The sequence below is a fragment of the Hibiscus syriacus genome, unplaced genomic scaffold (assembly GCF_006381635.1).
Source record: "Hibiscus syriacus cultivar Baekdansim isolate YM2019G1 unplaced genomic scaffold, ASM638163v2 tig00110114_pilon, whole genome shotgun sequence".
Lineage (NCBI taxonomy): Eukaryota > Viridiplantae > Streptophyta > Magnoliopsida > Malvales > Malvaceae > Hibiscus > Hibiscus syriacus.
This window is the reverse complement of record NW_024062594.1, coordinates 3,195,152-3,215,771: the sequence shown is the minus strand read 5'-3', so window position 1 is coordinate 3,215,771 and position 20,620 is coordinate 3,195,152. Positions and strand designations below refer to the sequence as shown.

General features: G+C 33.9%; 1 long non-coding RNA gene across 1 annotated transcript; it reads right to left on the bottom strand.

The window, feature by feature from the left end:
• Positions 1-261: 261 nt before the first annotated feature.
• LOC120215070 lies at positions 262-20,411 on the bottom strand. The gene is made up of 4 exons (XR_005524917.1): positions 20,401-20,411; positions 3,573-3,586; positions 1,512-1,514; positions 262-382 (listed from the first exon to the last, which is right to left on the bottom strand). It is a non-coding gene; the product is annotated as an uncharacterized LOC120215070 (long non-coding RNA).
• Between the last annotated feature and the right edge of the window lie 209 nt (positions 20,412-20,620).

The following is a 20,620-nucleotide window of genomic DNA, read 5'->3' as shown; positions in this document are numbered from 1 at the left end:
ATACTAAATGGGGATAAAGTTCTCAGCTGAGGGAGTTCCGAAATGCTGGCTGCTACGTTGTTTATATTAATATTAGTACAAATACTTAGAAAATATTTCTTTTAGTAGAAAGAGAGAGATTTCAAACCAGGCTGGGGATATGGAGTATGCACCTGCAAGTTGCTGTATGGCGTCTGATTGAAGATATTCAGGAATTATTAAAAAAAAAAAGTTGATGCCAACTTCTTTGCTGCCATTTTCTCTTCGTTTTAAACAATATTGAGGTGATGGATTCCATGCAAAGCCTTATCAAATCAATAGCCTTTCTCCTCTAAACCTCAGTTTCGCTATCAGTTCGACCTTAAACTTTACATATTACTACAATTTCTTGTATAAATGTTTGCTTTGCTTTGCTAGCTCTCAAGTTGATAGCTACTCATGAGATGCGAGATAACTGAAAAGATACTATGTATCATTACGTGAACCGTTTGATCGACTCCGATTCGAACTTGAACTAGAATCATGTAATTAAGGATTCAAGGTCGAACAGACAACGAGATAAAGGCAAACCAGGAAAAGGGCTGCTCATTTGACAAGCATAGCATGGAAAACCACTCACCTGTTGTTCTGCTGGAACAAACGGAAATAATCGAAACTGGGATGGGATCAAGCACTTTGAAATCCCTTATGGTATGCAAAAGATGTGTATGAGCGAAGCTAATTTATAGATGATAAAGAAAATGAAAGTGGAATTGAACCGTTATAAAAGTGTGTGAGTCATGTCCTTGATATAGTAAGTTTGGCAAGTGAGGAGCTATGGCTTTGACTCGCAGGTGCATGTGCATTTTTTCTATTTCACAAACCTACCACCCGGCCCCCATGAATTTAAGAAAAGAGCAGCAAAGGGGTTGATTGCCTTAATCTGGTTCGGTAGATGGAAAAGAATGGTGACTAAGAACCAAAGTGAAGAGGTTAGCTGAGCTTGTGTGATTATTCTCTCATTCTCATCTATCCTTAACTATTTTCTAGCTATCTGCAAATTTAGCTTCATTTCCGGTCAAAGCCATTCAACAAATCCATTTCCAGGCCACCTGGATTTTTGATGACCAACGTTGATCACACATTTCAACCCCCCTTGTGTTTTTTAAATAGCACGAGATGATTAAAAGTAGTATATATTCATAAATTTTTAGTCATTAATAAAGCACATCCTATAAATACAATTGCTTAAACCCTGAACCTCGAAAGAAAATAGCATTTTCTTTATTAACTAAGGCAAATTTTATTGATCAGATATTGAAATTATTAAGAGAATATTCCAACTAAATTATTGAGTCGATTCATAATTTTAAGCAACTAATAATACCTTTACTTAAGTTTATGGTTGCATGTGGCGACTTGAAACCTTCTACTCTGTTGAGTTAATCGATCGATGGAATCGGCTAAGAGGGGATGAATTGACAATTAAAATTTTGGTGGAAGCTTTTGCAGAAAATTAAAAGAAATTGCACAACGATTTAGAGTGGTTCGACTTTCTCAACCAAAGTCTACATCCACTATTTTAGCTATCCACACTAAGGATTTTCCAATAAATTCACTAATTTGTTCTTTCTTTTGAGGCCAAAGAGATAACCTTACAACTCCCTCAAGAATATACCCCAATTCTTGAGAACACTCTTTCCCAAAGAGAATATTATAAATTTGCAAACTTAAAAGGAAATCCTCACAAGGTAGATTGTTTGCACAATTCTAGAACAAAGAAAAGAACACTAAAAAATGAATACAATTGAGTACAAGTAGTGTTCTTGAAAGTAAAATGAATATTGAATGAAAAATAGGCTTGAAATGCTCAAACTTGAGGTTTGATGCATTCTCTTTGATTCTCTCTTGAATCTAGTTGCTTGTTGTTTCTTGTTTTGATCAATGGCTTCTAAGCTTGTTTAAATACACCTTCAATGATTCTGAACGTTGGGGATGATTAGTGGAGTCAATAGAGCCGTTTTAGTGTGAAATCAATTAATAAAACAACTTGGAGCGTGGGGGGAATCGGTACCCCCTCATGGGGAATCGGTTCCCTAAGTGTAAAATTCAAATATTTCAACCGTTAAACATGGGGTAATCGGTTCCCTCCGAGCATTCTATTTTTCTCGAAGTCAAACCATTCAGGGGAGAATCAGTTCCCTTTGAGCAATCTAGAATTTTTGGCTTTGAAATGGTTCAAATATTTTGTAAAATTGTTTTGAAATTATTTTAAAATTAAAACTTAATTTTACACTTGAGTAAGGATTAAAAATGACATTTGAAAGATTTGGAGTAATATTTTGATATTCGAACAATTATATCGAATATACTTAGAAAATCTTAAAATACATTTAACTTAATTTGTTATATCGAAATATCAAAATGTTTTCAACAATCTCCCCCTTTTTGATATAACAAAACATTTTAGTAATTTTAAGATTTTGAAATCAAGTTTTGAAATTACTCCCCCTTACTCTAACACTTCTCCCCTTTAAAACACTTTAACATTTCTCCCTCTTTTTGTTAAATCAAAAATACTTTTAAAAGATTTTAAATATAGCTTAAGTTGTTAAGATCACAATCAAGAGAAACTTTAGCCATTAGTTTCATAATCAATATTCATAAACAATGTGATATGGCAAAATTGGTCATATATCTAATATGATGTAAATGATGCAATAATGAATAAAATTTAACCAAACCAAATATATAGAAATATAAGTTCAAACATCCATAAAACATCAACCAAATTCAAACATCCAAAAATTAAAAGCAATCCAAAGTCACTCAAAATGTTGAAACAATAAACTCCATGTTTTATTTCAAAGTACTAAAGTTAAACAGATTACTAAGAATACAACCATAAACTAAAGAAGAACATAATTTTTTATTGGGAACAAGATTTACGGTTTCGACAAGTTCAAAAAAGATAATCTGTGGAAGGTTGATTTTGAGATTATTTTGGACACAATGTAGCCAAAATAAATCTAAGGCTCGAAGAGTAGAGTAACGACCTCCGGATGGTCAAAACCACCAAGAGATCATAAGGTGAAGAAAACGGTCGTGAAGATCTAAAACACTTGCACTATCCCTTCATTTATACTGAGATCCTACCGTTAGTTTTTCATTGTCTAACCCGTTATTATCTAATCCTAATGCTTTGGCTATGTATTCCGAGTCAAGATGAAGGAATCGTCCTAGAAGATAGGATCGGATTCCTATGGTTAAGGTTTTATCTCGGTTTTGAATGCAAACAACATTAGAGTAGAAGATACGAACGAGTTGATGGTAGACTATTGGTTCAACCTCGAAGAGTTTATCAAATTTCCACTCTTGAAAAGTAGGAAGATGTCGAAAATTGATGTCTAACATGGCTTGAAGAGATGGGATTCGTTCTTCCCGGATTTTGTAGGACTCAAAGTATTGACAAAACCTAAAGTAGAGATTTTGTCTACGACCGGGTTCATTGAAGCAAGAATTGCGAATGGTCATGTTTGGATCATCGAGATTAGGATTAGGAATTTGTTGGATAGGTGGAGGATTTGGAGGTGAGTTTGGAGGTTGGCTAGAACGACTAGAGGAAGGTCTATAACGTTTATGAGACATGATTTAAGGTAATCGGAATGGAAGAAATAACATGCAATTTTAAGAACACGTGTATGCAATATAATCAATCCTAAAACTCAATTAAGTCCTCAATATTTCAAGGTTCTCTAAACCAAATATAATGAGCAAAGTTTTTGAAAACTATTGAAAATAAGGGATTGAAAATCAATATACACAATTTTCATAATAACAACATAATTAAATCAAAATACAATTTTTTTTTAATTTCAAAAATTTTCAAAAATTCTTTTGTTTTTGATAAAATTGGTTGTAGAATCTAGTTTCTAATCACTAAACAATCAATGCCCGATCTAAAGTCCAACCTAGAACTAATTAAAACTAGTTCTATATTCAAAAATTGATGAAATAGAAGTTTTAGAAAAATACCTTGAAGGGGAATCGATTCCCCCTTTGAAGGGGAATCGATTCCTCCCTGTAGGGGAATCGATTCCTCCCTGTAGGGGAACCGATTCCCCTTGAAGGGGAATCGATTCCCCCTTTGAAGGGGAATCGATTCCTCCCTGTAGGGGAACCGATTCCCCCTGTAGGGGAATCGATACCCCTGGAGGTTTTGTTTTTAACACTGGCGGAACCCCTATTTGCTCAAACCCTCTCTTTTTCTCTCTTAGCCGTTTTTCCTCTCTACTCTCACCCTATCTCCATACTTCATCAAAAACAACGTTTTAATCGGAATTCTCTTCAAATATCATCTCCTAAAGTAATTTCAAAACTTGATTTCAAAATCTTAAAATTACTAAAATGTTTTGTTATATCAAAAAGGGGGGGATTGTTGAAAACATTTTGATATTTCGATATAACAAATTAAGTTAAATGAATTTTAAGATTTTCCAAAAGATTTTCTAAGTATATTCGATATAATTATTTGAATATCAAAATATTACTTCAAATCTTTCAAATGTCATTTTAATCCTTACTCAAATGTAAAATTAAGTTTTAATCTTAAATAATTTCAAAACAATTTTACAAAATATTTCAAACCATTTCAAAGCCAAAAATTTCAGACTGCTCAGATTCCCCCCACAAGGGGGTACCGATTCCCCCCTAAATGGTTTGGCTCTGAGAAAAACAGAATGCTCAGAGGGAACCGATTCCCCCCAAGGGGATACCGATTCCCCCTGTTTAACGGTCGAAATATTTGAATTTTACACTTAGGGAACCGATTCCCCTTGAGGGGGTACCGATTCCCCCCACGCTCCAAGCTGTTTTATTAATTGATTTCACACTAAAACGGCTCTATTGACTCCACTAATCATCCCCAACGTTCAGAATCATTTGATGGTGTATTTAAACAAGCTTAGAAGCCATTGATAAAAAAACAAGAAACAACAAGCAACTAGAATCAAGAGATAATCAAAGAGAATGCATCAAACCTCAAGTTTGAGCATTTCAAGCCTATTTTTCATTCAATATTCATTTTGCTTTCAAGAACACTACTTGTACTCAATTGTATTCATTTTTTAGTGTTCTTTTCTTTGTTTTAGAATTGTGCAAACAATCTACCTTGTGAGGATTTCCTTGTAAGTTTGCAAATTTGTAATCTTCTCTTTGAGAAAGAGTGTTCTCAAGAATTGGGGTATATTCTTGAGGGAGTTGTAAGGTTATCTCTTTGGCCTCAAAAGAAAGAACAAATTAGTGAATTTGTTGGAAAATCCTTAGTGTGGATACCTAAGGTAGTGGACGTAGACTTTAGTTGAGAAAGTTGAACCATTTTAAATCGCTGTGCAATTTCTTTCAATTTTCTGCAAAAGCTTCCACCAAAATTTTAATTGTCAATTCACCCCCTCTTGCCGATTCCATCGATCGATTAACTCAACATACTCTAATTAATTTTATAATTACGTGAATTTCAAAAGGTGTAAAATTAAATTATTAGTAAAAATATAAAAATTATTTAAATTATATAAAAATTTAAAATTTTAAAAAATAATAATGTATCCTATTATACCTAAGTTTATCTCTAAATATGATATAAAAATATATAAATTTAAAATTTAATATATAAATATATCCATATATTAAAAATTTATAATTATAATAACCTAATTTGTGATGCCATTAATGCAACCCAACAAGAAAACCGGCTTACCCTATATTCGTACTTGCCCAACCCTAGTTTTCCAGAAGAAATAGTACATTTGATTAAAAAAAAACTAAGCTTAATACAAAAGTAGATATTCAAATTATACCTAAAGTTAATTTTAGATGGATAAAGATTTTTCGTTAAAAATATATGCTTAAAATTTCTGACGTTACATTTTTAAGTGTCTGCTGTTAAATTCGATTGTTAAGTGAAACATATTAGACTTATAAAAATTTAAATTTTTTTGAAATTTTATATGTTTGACACGTATCACTTAATGATCGAATTTAACGGTGTTAACGGTCTATACACTTAAAAGTGTAACGTTAGAAACGTTAGACATCTATTTTTTAACGAATAGTATGAACACTTATTTATATATTACGTCAAAAAAGTAATTGTTTTCAAAAAAAAATAGAGTACATTTGTCACATCCTTATTTTCTAGGAACCTAATTTCGTACTTGCCTAATCCTATATATTTCTTTTTAGCTTTTAACGGGATATATAACTATTCCATTTGATTGAAAGCTTCCTAGTTAGTTGATAAGCTGTTTGGTTAATCACAAGGAATTTTGAGGCTTTAAATTAAAGTTATAGTTTAAATTTATTCTACTGTATTTTTTGTATTTATTTTTATTTAGTTTAAATTTATGTAGTTGGTTTAAATGGATAACGTTTGTATACTTTAGGGACATTATTGGGGGAAAAATCAAATACCAAGTTGGTAAAACAGGTAAATGTTAGGGGGCAAATGGTACATTAAGACTTTTATTTATTAGTTTGAGTTAAGTTATTAAGCTTGTTTTACAAATATAATGTATTATTTTGATTGTGATTTTTGATATAATTGAAAGTGTGTGATTGGAAGTATGAATTTGTATTGAATAAAATTTATTGTAAAATGAATTTTTAATCAAATAATTAAACTTATAAATAGAATAAATTAATTTATTTCAGGCAAGTTTTGTGTGTTATTTTCTTTTTAGTTTTTACAATCTTATTTTTCACTCCTCATTATTCATTACAAGTCGACTAATCTGGATGGAACATTAGAGACTCATCACGAGGATTATCTTCTTAATTTAATTTATTTCATTTATAACGTCATGATTCAAATCTTAAATATTCTTTAAAAGTTTTAATAATTTGCTGTTAATTAGTCCTTAAACTTTTGATCATTCTAATTCCATCCCTAAACTATGAGTCTCTTTTTAAATTGGTCCCCAAACTTTTAAATATTCCAATTTCATCTCCAAATTCATCCAAATATTTAATTAGTTTCAATCATAATCTAACCTAAATTTTGTTTTTTTCTCAAATATATAATAATATAACTTGCCCTAACGATTTTATTAACAATGGATGTAATTAGTGTATACGTATGGTTTGGGATGAAATTGGAATGTTCAAAAAGTTTGGGGACTAATATAGAATGAAGGTCATGGTTTGGGATGCAATGAAATGTTCAAAAGTTTGAGGACTAATGTAGAATAATAGTCATAGTTTAGGGATGAAATTAAAATATTTAAAAGTTTAGAGACCACCTTAAAATAAAGATTATACTTTGAAGGCATGTGATGCAATTAACTTTCAATAGTGTTCATGACAGTATGCATTCAAATTTACTTGAAAAAGCTAACTAAACTATTTTTCATTTTGCTAAAAGCAAAATTGTTAAACTTTGAAAATTAAACCAATCTAGCTATTATACTATCCACTCTAACTTCAATTTCAAGCTTGGTGGCATTTATTTTCAATATATGTTGTTATTCTATAATTTTCACTTCAATTTTGTAATATAAGTTTTCTGCAAAAGTATTATAGCAGTCCTTGTATTATATTTCAGGTTTCATTTTTGACTCTTTATTGAAAAAATGAGCAAATTAATTCATCTACACTTCAAAAAGATCACCCCTTTAAATTTTTATTCATTTTGCTATTACATAAGGGTAGTAATTTTAAAAAAAGGTAAATATTTTTTATTAAATGTCATAATTGATTTGATTTGGAATAATTTTTTAAGAAAAAGGTTTTGTTAAAAAAAATTATATTCGAGTTCAAGTCAGAGTTCATATCTGAATAATGGAAGGAGGAGAAGAATGTTCAAATAATTCTCTCTTAAATCAACTAAGGTCATTTAATGAATTTATCTTTTTTTCTATTAATCTGAGGTAAATACAAAATAGTATTTGTCAACCTCTTGACATTGAACGCTCACACCCCAGTTATCTATGGTGCTCGAACCGGATCCTCAAAGAATAACAACAATTCTTTTACCACAAAAGCCACTTGGTTTGTGCATCCTTCTGTTATTAGTGCGATTAGAAAATGTGTTTCAACCACCTTTTGTTATTTTAGTCTTATTTATTCAAACTTAAGGTCCAATTTAAAGTCTTTGGCGTTAACGACGGTCGAGTGTAATTAGAAACACGTTTCAACCAATTTAATAAAGAAACATTATCAACAACAACAACAACAACAAAACCCTATTCACATATGTAATGGGGTAAGGGGAGGTAGTGTACTAGCTGCCCCTAACGCCAGGTTGAGAGCAGTTTCCGTGGAAACCTCCGACAATCAAGGAAATTAAAAATAAAGATAAAGATAATAAGATAAGATAAAGATAAAATACAATGCATGTATAAATAAATACATAGTTGAACAGTCTTCATATGCACGTCTGTAATGAGAAGTAATCTTTGTGTAATAATCTCTGCATATAAACAGAAATGTAAGTCCCGGCTAAATTTAAAATGAGGAAACATGAAGGGAAGGAATACACAGTAGTCAACGATAGCAAGCTACTAGAAGGAATAAAGTCAAATGGGTTACCACCTAAACTAAGGCAACACTACTCTGCTACTCTAGTTTTTAGCCTTCATAGATTCCAATGACAGAAACGTATAGAAATAGAAGTCATGGAAATTACTACAGAGGCATTAAAAAGAAGACAGAGATGCTATACCCCATGGTTGTGACCCACACTGCTCGGCTACCCTGGTCTTAAGTCTCCATACTTTCCTGTCAGAGGTCATGTCCTCGGTAAGTGCTAAATCCTTCAAATCGGATCTCAAGCAGTCTACCCACTTCCTCCTTGGTTGTCCTCTCCTTCTGGAACCTTCGACTGTAATCGACTCTACCCTCCTGACCGCATCTGACGGTTGTCGCCTAAGGACATGCCCAAACCACCATAGTCTTCCCTCTCTCAATATTTTAGATACAGACACCACCCCCAAGGACATTCTAATTGCAAAGTTTGGTATCATGTCCCATAGAGTCTTACCACATATCCAACGAAGCATTCTCATTTCTGCGGCCTCCATCCTCCTTACGTGATCCTTCTTGATTGTCCAACATTCTGATCCATACATCAACGCTGGTCTTATTGCCATTATATAAAATTTTTCCTTAAGTTTTAGAGGCACCTTCTTGTCACACAAAACTCCAGTAGCAGCCCTCCACTTTAGCCATCTCGCCTTTATACGGTGTGTAACGTCATCATCTACACTCCCATCTTTATTGTTGCCTTAGAGGTTTTGGTAAAATCAGTGTAATGCATGCAAATATAAATGTATAAATATTTTAGTTTTTAAAAAATGATAATGTTTCTTTTCTTCTTATCTCTTTTAAAGAAATATTATCATTTTTAAAAAACCAAAATATTTATACATTTATATTTGCTTGCATTACACTGATTTTACCAAAACCTCTAAGGCAACAATAAGAAACTGAAATTAGAGAACTTTTAAATACTATTTGATGTTTATACATCTACTGCCTTAAAGTCATTGTTTAGTTATTATATAATTAAGGTATAAAGAACTCATTAAGTGATCTCAGTAATAAAAAAAATTATTCTCCCAAGAGATTTGGATTCGAGCAGTTGCTTTCGCAGAGTGTCTGTGCATTGTCAATTGATTAAGAAAGTTCTGAACATATAATGTCTTATAATCACCATAACTATTAAGGTTTAAAGGCATATTTGTCCTTCAAAATATACTTATTCATTGACTTGTCTCTTAAATTCTTTTTTGGGACGTTTTCTTTTTAAACTATTATAAATTACTTTTATTGTCTCAACTTTTTACATCATTAAAATAATTTGGCCAATCAAAACATGTTACATAGTAATTTTGATAAACTTATTTTAATGAAATAGGTAAATTACATTAAGTTTAACAGTTAAAATGACGCACTTTGATTAATATTTTTTTAAACGGTATTAAAATATGAGACAATAAAAGTAACTTTGAAAGTTTAGGAATAAAACGTTTCAAAAAATAATTTAAATACAACTCAATAAAAAGTATACTTTATAAAATAAATCAACCTTTAAACTTATAATTAAATTATAATGAAAGGGTAATCCAACTTATGAAATTTAAATTTAGATCATAGTTTCAACAATTGGTTTATGCAATTGAAACGAAATTTATTAACAAGAGAATACCTGATTAATAATGAAAAACAAGTATAATTTATTATTAATAAATTTGAGCAAACGGTTATTAGTAAATACTAATATAATTATTTTATAATTTAATTCTTTAAAATAAAAAATATTATTTAACCAATCAAACTATTTTTTATTAATCTAGGGTAAGTACAAGGTAATATAAATTCAAAATAACTCTCAATCATTGACATTGAATGTTTATACCTCTGACATTCATAGTATTCGAATCGAAACCTCAAACATAACATCAATTCTTTACCACCAAAATTACTTGATTCGTTCAATCAAATTGTTAATGAATGAGTGGAGCATATTAGTGTTAATGAATGAGGATATGTGGTGGGCTACGGCCTGAGCCCTCGGTCTTTCACCACCATAAATCATAATATTTTTTCTTTATTTATTTATTTATTTATCAAATAAGTTGCATCATGAACTCTTCAACTCGGATCAAAGTTCAAATCAGACAACTGATAATATTTATCTTAACATGAATCTTCAATGAATAAGTTCTCTACTTTTCAATGATAACCCTTAAACGGATAATTATTTAATAGTGAACACCGATAAAGTTTAAGTATTACTCAAATTTAGTTATAGGAAGTGACTTGTTCATCATATCTAGAGGATTGTCACGAGTGTTAACTTTGCTTACAACAATGTCATCAAAATAAATAATGTAGCACATAAATAATACTAAGCATTAACTAGTTTCATCCTTTCATGAAACATTTGATCCTTTAACAAAAATGACATTGTTATTTCCACATCTAATTGCTCAACCTTAAAATCATACATGGTTATAATATCAAGCAGAGACGAACGTATAATTTTATGTTAGAGGAATGAATTTATAAAATTTTAAAGGGGTATGAACTTATAAAATTTTAAGGGGGTGAAAACAGATTTTCAACCGAAAATACAAAAAAATATCTAATTTATATAAAAATTTAAAATGCTTAAGGGACTTGTCTCTACCCGCCCCTCTCTAGATTCATCCCTGATACCAAGCAAGGTTAGAAAGAATCCACATGTGAAGCCGGTTTTTTTTTTTAATTTTTCTCTCCATTTTCGTTTTATAATCTTCATCATAATCATTTTCGATCTCCGAATTATATAACTTTCTTTTACATCCGACATGCATGAATCACAATTCATCCAAGATATTGTTAATCAAGTTCAAAATAAACTTCATCCCACTGCTTTGTATGTCCCTCTTTATTTAATTGAGATAGATTCTCTTTTCACATGTATTAATTGGTGGTTGAAAGAAGATGGACAAAACAAAGTTGGCATTGCAACAATATGTGGAATTGGAGGCATTGGGAAGACAACCATTGCCAAAGTTGTTTACAATCAAAACATCCACATGTTTGAAGGTTACACTCTTCTTGCTAATGTTAGAGAAACAAGCCGAGAGCGCAATGGCTTAGTTCGTTTGCAAAGACAACTCATTTCAAATGTCCTTAAAGGCAAAGCACACAAATATACACAGATAATGGGATTAACAGGATCAAGGAAGTTGTATGTTGCAGAAGAGTTATTCTTGTTCTTGATGATGTCGAAGATTTGGAGAATATGAGAAAATTATTAGGAACCCATATTCGTTTTCATCCTGGAAGTAAAATCATCGTAACCAGCAGGCACCAGTGTTTACTAAATGCACATTTTATCAGTGAAATGTTTGGTTTGGAAGCATCAAGCAGGCTGTTTGAAGTAAAAGAACTAAATTTCAGTGAATCACTTCAACTTTTCCATTGGTGTTCCTTTGGTTGCAACTCTATGCCTGAACGTTTCATGGAGTATGCAAGGAGGCTTCCATTAGTTCTTCAAGTCTTGGGTTCTTCTCTTTCCAGCAAAAGTACCAGTGTGTGGAGAAGTGCATTGGAGAAACTAGAAACAATTCCTAATAGAAAAGTTCATAAGATTATGAGAATAAACTATGATTCTTTGGAAGATGAACATGATAAGAATTTACTCCTTGACATTGTTTGTTTATTCATTGGGAATGATAGAGATTACACAACTATAATCCTTGATGGTTGTGATTTCTGTTGAAAAAATCGGGTAAAGAAAATAGAAAGAACACAAGAATTTTAACGAGGTTCAGCAATGTGCTTACGTCCTCGGTGCCTTAGGCACTACTAGAATTTTTATTCAATTCAATGTCTCATAGGTTTAAGTTACATCTCCTTTTATAATAAATAAACCCTGGTATATATTTACAAAAATAACCTTGTACTGTACCGCGGGGGCTGTACCCCCAACCCACATAATCATAACCCCCACTACGAGACTTTCTCTTTACTGGTATATTTATGAGCCATACCTAACAAATCTCCACCTTGGCGAATATCCTACCCCTTAGGAAACATTCAATGTGGGTTGGGTTATCTTACTTCTTTAACAACTTGAAACATTCAACAAGTTCAAACAATGCATGAACTTGTCTGTTGTATCTGGCTTGGTGAACATATCAGCGACATTATCATCAATATGTACCTTCTGAAATAAAATCTCTCCAGATGCAACCAACTCTCTGATCTTGTGAAGCCTTACATCAATATGCTTAGTTCTAGCACGATATACCTTATTCTTAGCCAAGTGAGTAGTACTTTGATTATCACAAAGCAATTGAACTCCACCTTGCTGAACACCCAACTCCTTCACTAAACCAGTAAGCCATAAAGCTTCTTTTCATATTCAGCCGTTACCATGTATTCAGCTTCAGTTGTAGATAATGCCACAACATATTGAATAGTATACTTCCAACAAATAGGCCCTCCACCAAGAGTAAAGACATACCCTATCGTAGATCTTCTATTATCCAAGTCACCCGCATAGTCTGAATCCACATATCTTACAACCAAAGGATTATCCCGCTGACTACCAAAAATAATTCCATGTCCCACGGTACCCTTTAAGTACCTAAAGATCCACTTGACTGCTTCCCAATGTTACTTACCAGGTTTAGACATGTACTTACAAACTTGACTAACAGCATGAGCTAAATCAGGACGGGTACATACCATTGCATACATCAAGCAGCCAACAACATTAGAATATGGAACCTTTGTCATATCTTCAGTTTCCTTATCTGTCTTAGGGTACTGTTCTGATGAAAGCTTAAAGTGATTCTCCAATAGAGTGCTCACTGGTTTTGTGCTGCTCATCGCAAACCTTTCTAGTATTTTCTCAACATAACCCCGTTGAGATAGCCAAAGTTTCCTTGAGTTTATGTCCCTGCAAATTTCTATTCCAAGAATTTTCTTTGCAGCACCTAAATATTTCATATCAAATTCTTGAGTTAATAATGTTTTCAAACCGATAACATCATCCATGTTCTTCGCATCAATTAACATATCATCAACATACAGTAACAGAAAAATAAAGAGCCATCATCAAGGCTCTTAACATAACACAACAATCATACTCACTTCGCTTGTAGCCAATCTTGATCATATAGGAGTAAAACAGTTTATACCATTGTCTCGGAGACTGTTTCAACTCGTACAAAGATTTCTTCAATCTGCAAACTAAATGCTCATTTTCAGGTTGAGTGAAACCTTTAGGCTACTTCATGTAGATCTGCTCCTCTAAATCACCATGCAAAAAAGCAGCTTTCACATCCATATGCTCTAAATGCAAATCCCAACTAGCCACCAATGAAAGTACTGCTCAGATTGAAGTGTGACTGACTAGAGAAGAAAAATGTTCATCATAATCAACTCATTTCTTCTGTAAAAAACCCTTTACTACCAAATGAGCCTTGAACTTCTCCCTCTCTTTTTATGTTACTACTGGTTTCTTCTTATACAGTCATTTGCAACCAATAGGCTTCTTACCCTCAGGAAGGTGAACTAACTCCCATGTGCGATTGTGATTCAAAACTTCATCTCCTCAACTATGGCAGCCATCCACTTGTCGTTTTCTTGACTAGTAACAACATCATGAAAAGTAACTGGATCATCACTGCTAACAGTAAGTGCAAAAGAGACAAAGTCTTCAAAACCCATTATGTTCGGAGGCTTTATATTCGTCCCTCTCACCCTGTCTCTGGTGAGACAATAATCCTGCAAATCAACCGTAGTGGAACCACCAGGAGTCGGTTGAAATGTTTCTGTTTTCTCAACTGGAAACTGCTCGAAATCCACCATTGTCGTGTCTTTCTTCTGCTGCAACACGAGTTGTTCATCAAAAACAACATCTCTAATGATAACAATTTTCTTCTCAAATAGATCCCAGAACTTGAATCCTTTGACACATTTCTCTTAACCCAGAAAAATGCACTCCTTCGATTTTGTATCAAGTTTGGATCTCTCATCAGCAGGTACATGCACATAAGCAGGACAACCAAAAATCCGTAAGTGATCAAAAGTAACATCATGACTAGTCCATACCTCTTCTGCAACTTTCCAGGCAATGATTCCCTTGGCGATCTATTGATAAGATAACACGCCATGTTAACAGCCTCATCCCAGAAGTGTTTGGGAAGCCCCGCATTCAACCATAAACATATGCTCTTTCATTCAACGACATGTTCATCCGTTCTGCAACACCATTCTGTTGTGGTGTCTTGCACACTGTAAAATGCCTCTTAATCCCATGCTCCTTACAGAAGTTTAGAAACTGTGAATCTGCGTACTCCGTACCATTGTCAGACCGCAAACACTTGATTTTTCATCCTGTTTGGTTTTCTACCTCAGTTTTTCACAACTTGAACTTCTCAAAAACGTCAGACTTCTGTTTCAAAAAATACACCCAAACTTTCCTTGAAAATCATCAATAAAAGTAACATAATACCTAGATCCACCCAAAGACGATGTCGTGGAAGGCCCCATACATTAGAATGCACATAATCAAGAATCCCTTCAGTTGTGTACTTCCCAGTCTTGAAACGAACTTTAGTTTGTTTACCAAGAACACAATACTTGCAAAAATTGAGCTTACAACGTTCACTAAGATGAGCAAGACGCATATGCCACAGTTTGGTAGTATCATCACATGACTCAATAGAATGAACTCTACCTACAACGGTACTCCCTAACAATCTATAAATATTCCCTGCAGTCATCTTTCCTTTCATCACAGTCAAAGCTCCTTTAACAATCCGAATGGTTTCCCTATCCTCATCAGCCTTAGGGATAAAATCATTCTTGTGCAAAGTGCTCAAAGAAATCAAATTCTTCTTCAAATCTGGGATATGTTGAACATCACACAACATTCGAACAGAACCATCATAAATCTGAATTCTGACATCGCCAATACCAACAATATTACAACATTGATCATCGCCCAAATAAATAGAACCAGAATTAAGGGACCTGTATGTCGAAAACCATTCCCTATTTGGCGTGATGTGTTAAGAACATCTAGAATCAAGAATCCAAGCATCTGTCAATTGAGTCGTTGAAATAGAGAGCATATCACCCTCACTGCAATCAGAATTGTCATCCTCGACCACATTCACAGACTTGGATGAGTCATCACACTTCTCATCGGTCTGCTTTTTCAACTTTGGAAAGTCTCGCTTCATATGTCCCGCCTCCTTGCACTTGTAACAGTGAATTATCTTCTTCTCCTTAGATTTGGATATGAAATTTTGTTTCCCATACCCTGCCTTCTCTGGCTTCCGTCCACAGTCTCGATTACCCTTGCATATAAGCTATCAGCTTGAGAGCTTTCCACTGCATTCTGCTTCCACTGGTTGTGAGCCAACAAGGCTGCAGTAATCTCCTCAACTTTGATAGTCTCTTTCCCATATGTAAGAGTAGTCACCATGTGTTCGTTAGAGGGAGGCAACGACACAACAGAATCATCGCTTTTGTCTTCATCCTCAATTTTCACATCAAGCTGAGCCAAATCATAAACGATTTGATTGAAGACATTCACGTGTTACGCCAAATCATGATCATCTTGCATCCTCAGCCCATACAGCCGCTGCTTTAGATACAGTTTAGTCGTTAAGGATTTGTACATAAATTGACTTTCCAACTTCTTCCAAATTTCATCTGGAGATGACAGATGAATGACGTGATACATGACCTCGTCTGCCAAACATAATCGTATGGTTCCTGCCGCTCGCTGACATCGGCTTTGTAGGTCGCAAAGCCTTCAGGATCCCTTGCTGCGCCAACAGATCCTCACCCTTGTTTGCTATAATCCGAAGTTACTCTCACCATCGAATTTCGCAACTTCGAATTTGTCTACTGACATCTTATACCAATTGTTGAAAAAATCGGGTAGAGAAAATAAAAAGAACACAAGAATTTTAACGAGGTTCAATAATGTGCTTACGTCCTCGGTGCCCTAGGCGGTGTTAGAATTTTTATTTAATTCAATGTCTCATAGGTTTATATTACATCTTCTTTTATAATAAATAAACCCTGGTATGTATTTACAAAAATAACCTTGTACCGTACAGCGGGCTGCATCCCGCACCCCCAACCCACATAATCATAACCTCCACTATAAGACTTTCTCTTTACCGGTATATTTATGAGCCATACCTAACAATTTCTATACAATGATCTGGATCGAGAATATAATAGCCTGGTCTCTGCTAACAATTAATGAAAAAAACCAGCTTATGATGCATCAAATGATCAGAGACATGGGACGGAAATTATTCTTCAAGAATCGACTGATATCGGAGAACGAAGCAGGTTGTGGCATAAGGACGCGTTCAATGTAATAAGAGAAAAGACTGTAAGAAACTTCATTTTACTCTGCTGGTGTTTTTGTTTCTGAATTTTATTGAACTAAGTATATTTTTGATGCAGGGTTCAAAAACAATCAAGTGCCTTGCCCTGGACCTACAAGGATTGCTAGAAAATAAGTCTAGAAAGACTGAAACTACAACTCTGCATTTCCCAAAGCGTTCCGGAGATCAAATTCTCTTGTCGAATGATGTTGATATGAAAACTCAAGCCTTTGTGAAGATACAAAGACTGAAGCTACTTCAACTGGATAATGTAAAACTCAAAGGAGATTTCAAAGACTTCCCCAAAAGATTAATATGCTTGCATTGGCATGGATTTCCTATGCAATTTTTTCCTGCAGATTTCGATATCAGAAGATTGGTTGTTCTCGACATGCGCTACAATAATCTTAAACAAGTTTGGAAGGATAAAGAGGTACGATACTTGGTAATTTCCCTTTTTTGGGTGTGTGGAACAATAATATAGTTCTAAAAGAAGTGTGTGTTTTTCCCTTTTTTGCTGCAGTTTGTCCCAAATTTAAAGATCCTTAATCTCAGTCATTCACAGTCTTCTCAGAACCCCAAACTTGTCAGGACTCCCTAGTCTTGAGAAGTTGAAGCTCAAAGATTGCATAAAATTGGTGGAAGTTGATCAATCCATTGGTGAGCTAAAGATGCCTACTTTCTTGACCCTTAAAGATTGCAAAAGTCTAAGGAAACTTCCAAGGACAATTGGTTCATTAATATCACTTGAAGAGCTCATTTTATCTGGTTCAACGCTTGATAATGTTCCTACTGAGTTGCATGATATGAAATCATTGAAGGTTCTTAGCTTAGATGAAACTTATATATATCAAACAAGATTTTGGTTGCCTTATCTCTTGTTGAAAAGAAGCAAAGAACTGGGTTTCTCTTGGGCATCTTTACCGTGCTCTTAGGTAAAGTTGAGTCTGGAAAGTTGCAGATTATCTGATGACGCCATGCCTAATGATCTCTGTAACTTAGCTTCCTTGAAGTATTTGAGTCTAAGTAGAAACTCATTTCATTGTCTGCCTGAGAGCATAAAACACCTTACGAAACTCGATGAACTTATATTGAACTGTTGCACTGATCTCCAAGTGATTCCAAAGCTTCCAATCTTTTCGAATTCTAAAGAGGCTTTCATGACAGTATCTCCCTTTAATCTGTCAATTATTCCATCCTTCTTTTTTCCTTCCAAACAATGTGGGATTTTTGGATGTGAGAAATTGACTGAGGTTCAAGAGATGTTCAAGATAGAACCGATTGAAAACTTTGAAGCAGAAGAGATCACTAGGCTATTCAGCGTGGATTCCATCAACAACAACCGAGTGCAACTTTATAATTTTGTGATCGATAGAATGAGGCTTGTCACCCCACAGGTATAATATTCTACTATTAGTCGATTACTTAATCAATACATTCATAATTATGTAACAATTTTTGTTGTCCAGGTGTTGCAGGAATGCGGTATAACTAGCACATTTGTTATAGGAAGTGAAGTTCCTGTTGGATTTAAGCATAGCATTGATGAGCAGAAAATCCCCTTTTCTTTACCAACGCCATCTAATCCAAAACAAAGATTCAGTGGTTCAGCTTATGCATCGTCTTCTCCGTCATCAGTCAACCATTGGACCTTCTACCGAGTGTGTGCATTTCTAATGAGACCAAAAGATCACATGGAATTACCGCTCAAGTTTCATTGGAGTTCCTAAGAGTAATGGCAACACAATGTTGTGGTTAATGCATGGCCAACAAGGAATTTCCAGTTAGAAGGTGGTGATCTTATGAGTTGCACGGTGGCGTCTATTCATCTCGGCATAAGAAAACTCGGTGTTACCTATGAATCAGGAGAAAAACTTACATATCAACATGACTTTACAAACGTAATTCCAGGTATACACCTATGACATTAAAATAGACGAACTTGTGTAAACTAAAGTTTATATAATCTGTATATCAGATGATTTTCCTTTCATAAACAACACACTATTATTACATCTTTCAGGAGATGAGTGCGCCACAAGAAACAGCAAGATGGACTTAACAAAGGATTTACTCGGTTTGGACTACATTGAAAACGTTAAAGTGCAAGTCTGCAATTATTTAGAAGAATCAACTGTGATCACTTCCCCACGGGTTTCCTTTTCAATTGCTAAGCTTTTAAAAAAAGAGTCATATACTATATTTCTTGATAGTTTATTCTATAATTCAATGCTGCAGGTACTGTATGATTGTGGCATAATTACAGCATTTCCCCCTATGCCATTCGACCACTACGGCCGTTACTTTGGCCATCATTCTGGCAAGGCTGAGGTCTCAATATCCATGACCCCATTCCCGAACTCGAGTCGAAAGACTAGCTACTTGCTGAATTCGATCATCGTTCTTTCTGCCAACAATGACAAAACATCTGAATTTTTACCATGCCTTGAAGTTGTGAACCAGACCAAAGGTACAAAGTGGACATATTCTAAACATTTCATGGGAATTCCAGAATCCAACAGCTTATACTGGGTGATTAGCTGGAATTTTAAGGGTGATGAACTAGAAGTTGGCGATCATATCAGTTTTCGAGTGCTTTCGGATTTATGCGTGCTGGAATTGAGCTTGCATATGATATGAGCTTGATCACAGAACCAGCTCTTTTCATTTGTTGCCAGGGATGAGTAAATGTTGTAATTATCTGCTTGGGACTTCTATTTATATTTTAGATGCATCTTATGGAAGCTTGTATAGGATGCAAAGTTTACTCAAATATTGATTACTATAACATTTTAACTAGAATCAGAGTATCTTCTTATATCAGTTGATAGTATCCTGGATTTGATCCAAATTTTGTATAACAATACATCATAAAATTATGTAAAATTTTTATTAAAAAGTTATAATTTAAATTACATTTTTAAAAACAACTTCTAACTTTGCTCTTGAACTCCACCATACACCAATGATGAAAAAAAGAGAAGTACTCAATGATACATTTGTTATATCAATAATATAGTCAGTAGGCAATAGCATTAGGCATTAGGGTAGTGAAAAATGTCATGTCAATAGTTATGTTTACTCTTTAACGATAGGTGACTAAAATGAAAATAAAACATAATATTATTTATGATTTAAAAAAATAGTTAGGTGATCAAAATAAAATTAAAATAATAATTAAATAACTAAATACATAGTTTAACCAAATAAATAATAAGATCTTGTTCCAAAAAAACTCACTTCTGAAAAGTGATTAATTCGAGGAAAATGAAAGGAAAAATAAAAGATTGTGTGATCAATTCAAGGACACAAGATAAAACCATGGGGATAAGAGAACTGTTTCTGATCATAAGGACCAAGCTTTTCGTGGCACGGAGAAGGCCCTGAAGGAGGCACAGGTCCTCGAGGAAGTTGAGCACTGTACAAATGTCCTAAACTCGTACTTCCTTCATTTATCGGCCGGATGCATCCTCCGACGGAAGCTCTCAACGCTAACAGAAGCAAGACGAAGACGACGAGCCTCGAGCAGTACTCGAAACATTCCTGTGAACACCGCATATCTTACTCCCCCTTCGAGTTGCTTGTGCTGTTGAAACAACGAGTGCAACAAAGATTATATATAACGAAACTAAAAGAACAGCTGTCGGGTTTAAATGCCGTTGGTTTAGACTAAGGAACAATTATAAAAGAATAAAATAGAGTTGATTTTCAAACATGGAATTATTAATATGCTATAAGTATTTCCATTCACT